The sequence below is a fragment of the Macrobrachium rosenbergii genome, chromosome 2 (genome assembly GCF_040412425.1).
Source record: "Macrobrachium rosenbergii isolate ZJJX-2024 chromosome 2, ASM4041242v1, whole genome shotgun sequence".
Classification (NCBI taxonomy): domain Eukaryota; kingdom Metazoa; phylum Arthropoda; class Malacostraca; order Decapoda; family Palaemonidae; genus Macrobrachium; species Macrobrachium rosenbergii.
Window position 1 is genome coordinate 84428279 of NC_089742.1, and position 5354 is coordinate 84433632.

The window sequence follows — 5354 nt, forward strand, 5'->3', positions numbered from 1 at the left end:
TATAGGGGTAGCTTCATGTGCTGCTTTCCTGCTAGAAGTTATTCGCATTGCAATGTGGAGTGTAATTTTAGGAATGAAGGAGAATTAACACGCTTAGACTTAGGAATAAATTCTAAGTATTAACAAAATGTATTACTTAAATAGATGACTGTTTGTTTGCAGGTTAAGCATTATATTTTAAGTGGTTGACTAAAGGAATAAAAAATAAATTTACTTTCTTTTAAGAAAATACGAAGATTGCTGCGACAAATATATAACAAATATTTTGAAGATTGTCTCAGCCGCCACTTTTCATGGTCACACCCATTGGTTGACGTCGGTGATGCGTTTTAGATATGATTTTTAACGCTATAAGAATTATGAAAGATATTTTCAATCTGTTTTTATTAAACATTATTTTTAACATTTGAACCTGGGTTTGATAAAAACATTGTTGAACGCATCGGGCCAAATGGCCAAAACTTTGTCAAAATTTTCGTCAATGTGTTCCGGGAATTTGGCTCTGCGTAATATATTCTTACAGTTTTGACATGTATAATAGATTTTATTTATTTGGAAAAATTCTTTTGCCTTATTCTATCAAATAAATGTTCTCAAATGCAAAGAAGAAATAAATATGCAGCATGTTGGCGGTGCCAATTAATCACTTTTGAATAAAGTATATGAAATCTTGTGGCACTACCGTACGGCTCGAAATATCTTTTAATAAATTCATAATACCTGGGAAGTTTTCCGGTATTATTATTATTATTATTATTATTATTATTATTATTATTATTATTATTATTATTATTGTGAGATATGAACAGAGATTTATGAATGTATAATCTTATGTCTATGATTGTGAACGTATTATAGTGAAAATGGTTACGGGAATGTCACCCAAGTTTACATGACTTCATAATTCGCAGATAGAGGTCACGCCCAAAGCACAATCACGTACAAATAGCTCTATGCTTGATGATGTTCCCTAAGAACCTAACACTGTAATAACGTGACAAAATTCCCTTTCCACCTTTGTTAATTTCTCCTTGCTTCATTATGGTGAAGCTTGGATGCTTTTGATTGGTAATGAACAGCGTTTGAAATCCCTTTTCCGTTGACGACTGTTGCCGCTTTGTTGCGTAAATTAGTAGTTTAAGCTTTTAAACTTGTTGATTTATCTTGGTTAAGACAGAAATGTTGGCGAGAGAGACTTGGTATATGCACTGATATTTTGTTGTTCTTGTTGATTTCTTTTCTTTGTACAGAATAAATTACCGTTGCTGTCAGTTGTGAATGTTTATCGCATTATTGGTGAATGAGTTTTGATAACATTATTAACGATACTTTTACTATGCCGAAAATGAATTTTTTGCCCCATAGATGGCGTGGGATGGAAAGGTGGTTTTCCAGTTGTTTGTATGAGTTTCAGTGCAAGCGATAGTATTATAATTACTTGCAAATTAAAGGGAGCGAAGAAAATTACTCTTGTAATTCTTTTCATTGCTTACAGACTTGCAACTTAATGGGATAATGTTTATTCAAAATCCGAGCTTTATTTTAAATTTGCCTTTTTTTTTAATTGCTAAAGAGATTATACTGTTTCTTGCCGTCTTTACACATTTTTGGCATTGTAAATAAAAGACCCTTGCCTGACATTTAATTCCGGTAAAAGGTGGTTTGATTTTAATCTTAGTCACTGGTTCCTGGTTTATACCAAGTCATATCATGCTTTGAGTTAACTTTTTCAATGTTCATTGACGCTGCCTTAATTGAAGTGCTAAAAACATGTGTTAATATGATAAGCAGGGTAAACATCCAGCTTATCGTCAGTCCTCGAAATCACGGAGCTTTTAATTCAGGACTCAGTCATAAGTATGCCTGGTTTTTAGTGTAATAGGCGCCCTTTTATTTTTTTTTTATTTGCATCTTTTTTTTTTTTTGTAATGAGTGAAAATTATTGCAAAAGGTTCTAAGTGACGAAATCAAGTTGTAATAACTCTTCGTCATGAGTTATTTCATTTCCTTTCAAAGAGACATTCCGACGATTTATTCCAAGTATATTTCTTATTTGTATCAGCTTATACATGATTAGTTAGAATGAAGGACGGTGTGGACTAGACATTGAAAGGGGAGACATGTTTCAACTTTCTATTGTCCCTGCTGTATTCATCCCACTCACTCCAGTTTTCAGTAGTTGCAAAATCCTTTAGAGAAAACCTTAGTTTCCGTTTTCTCTATCACTCTCGGCTGACAATGACAGAATAGTAACGTCATAGAAAACGGAGAACTTTGCCCATTCTCTATGTTTGGAGCTTTGTAGGATAAGCTCCGTTATACTTGAAATGAAGACTCGCAATGTTTATGTTTCGTATCTGATTTTATTTCCCTTAATCTCTTGGTATCCTTATCATGTTCGTGGATTGGTATTTATCGTCTTCCTTTTTATGTCATGTTTGAATGAAAATTAAGTTTTCGTTTTTCTCTTTCAGATTTGTGCTTCCGACCAGATAATTTATGGGAATTGCAAATATGAATTACGTTTGAGTATTTCACATCCGAAATTCATGAATATGTAAAAGTAGTTAAGTCAGTACAAGGCACAGATGAAGTGCCACCTTGTTTGTAAAACAACTCTTCCAATGAATTCTAGTCTCGAGCTGGAACGATAATAGGACTTTCTGTTAATACTAGTATGCTACCAGTATGCTATATTGGCCTTTTCCCTTTGAGCGGTGATGGGTGGCTCCAAAAGATGTTAACGTCATTTCCTAAGCTTTTATATATCCCCTCTCTCTCTCTCTCTCTCTCTCTCTCTCTCTCTCTCTCTCTCTCTCTCTCTCTCTCTCTCTCTCTGAGGAAACATCTGTTTTCTTCTGCTTAAGACATAAAATGAAACTGAGCCGTTTAAAATAACAACTTAAATATTAAGTAGATCAGAAGTTGGGTTTGAAACATTTTTTTCCTCCGTGTCACCCACTTCTTCTTAAGATTGCTTTCCAAAATAGATAGCTACGTATATTGATAAGATTTTGGCTCTTTCTTAGATCTTTTACGTGGTAATTTTATATGGTTAAATAACGTTCTCTGTGTAAATGGATGAATTTAGACATATATGTTCAGCATAGTAAAGTTGGACGTAAAACTGGACTTTTTATGCCAAGAACGACGTGACCGGTTACCCAATACCTAATTCTAGCCCAGACCTGGTATACTTAACTCCCCTATTCTGGCAAATGTTCAGAAGGGGTTGGGTTGGGGTGCTGGCTTAGGGAAACAAAGAGCAGTTATCAAGCAATAAAATAGGTGATAGTTTCAAGAAGTCGCTTATCAATATTCTTAGCCCCTCTGTGTAATTTGGCTGTTAGTTTCTATTAGTTCGCGAAATTGTGTATTGCTAAATAAATTAGGTCATTAGCATGACTTGCAATTTTAAACACCGTAATAATTGTAGCAGGTCCGTAGTCTTGAAATGTCAGGAAATCATTGCATAACTTTCCAATTTATGTTAGTAATAGCTATAGTAAACACAGAAAATGTATTTTAAAATATATTGATAGATAACGTGCCATGTAAAAGAAATGCAATGAGTATAAACTATGCATGCAGACGAAGCGCATTCTGCTGAAGTATCAGATAAAGGAAATGTATAAAATTTACGACTAAATGGCGTTGCTAAACAATGTAAACCCAAGCAGGAGCTTTTATATTTTAAGGTGTGACTGCCTTGAGTGTTGTGCTCTTTAGGCCTTGATCTGGAAACAGATGTTGATAGGTGTGTGTGTGTGTGTGTGTGTGTGTGTGTGTGTGCGCGCGCTCGCTAGCGCTTCTTAGTCCTTGACCTTAAAACATCTTTATGGATAGATGTTTGTGTGCGCGCGTGCGCGCCCGTCCTAGTCCTTGACCTTGTTTGTATACAACGTAACCTAGAGGGAATCCTACTTCATACCCTCATGGAAAGGAAATCCAATAAAGGTTAAACCTACCGCCGTGTAGTGCGAGAGACGCTCTCGTGATGCTGAGCGAGATAAGCTGCCACTTCCTTGGGAATTCTTGCATTTGTGACAGTTCTCCTTTGGTTCTCCGGCGTCGCCATTTTTTTTTTTTTTTTTTTTTTTTACTTTTACAATTTTCCCCAGTTACGTGATGTTGTACAGGAATTAGTCGTTTGGACCCGTGTTTTAGTTACTGATATTTTTTCTTTGGTTTTGGCTTTTGTCATTGTAATTTTTACTCTAGAAATGAGCAGAGAAATATTTCACTTGGACCTCTTACTTTCGACAAGGAGGTTGTGTCTGTCGTCCAGTTTGTTAGCAGGATTACGCAAGCCACTATATGTGGATTTTTACGATAGTCTTGCGAAAGTTGGGTCTCTTCCCGTTTAGAATTTGTTACATTTTGGGAGTATTTTTTTTTTTTTTTGTAACCCTACCTGGGGGTCAGATATCTAACAGGAATTTAACTTTTGTCGTAACGTCTATACTGTAAAAAAGAAAATTAGTATTTGGAATGTGTACTCCCAACAATAAATGCGATGTCCATAGTGAGGTCAGGCTTGTTATTGTCAAAGGTAATATGGGAACACATTTGCCATACCTCTTGAACCACACAGAATTCGACCTTCTTATGTGGCAATCATCGCCTATTAACGAAGCTGATGTGCAAATTGAGGTCAAGGCCAAGTGCCTACTTAAGATCATTGGTCAAGTAAGAATTTAACCTTGTTCATAACCATTGAACTGTAGGAGATAGACCCCATATAAGACAAGTATACTGCCAATAATGCAGTCGTGCAGAGTGAGGTCCAGGTTTACCGTTTAAAGGTCAAAAAGGAATTTTGAACTTATCCATAACTTTGAGATACTGGAGATAAATTGTTATTTGCTATGCCGATTCTGCTACTGAACACTGTGTGCACAGTAAGGTCAAGATCAGATTAGAGGCCAAAGCTCAAACTTATTGCCGATTGTTTTCATAAACGATTTTGCAGCATCGTGAAGTTTGTTTTTATAAGAACATAATGAATAGGCGTGCCTTCGTTTTAACTTTAATGTGTCATTTATCTCACTGAAGGTTTCATGCTATTCAGTAATACTTATGTTATTCAGTAATAATAGTGGCATCAGTGTTATTAGCCTCCTTTTATGTTCATTTTCATTAAAGCGTATTCGACAGGCTCAAGCCATTGACGCTTATCATTACGCTGCACAGATAAGGTTCATGAGCGATAATCACATTGTATTCGGTGATGGGTCGTTTGGAACTAACATAGTGACATTTATGTTTTCAATTTCCTGTTTGAAAGCCAGGTATTAACGATAACTATGGTTTGGATAATTCGGCAGTGCACCTCTGATGGAAGAGACAAATTC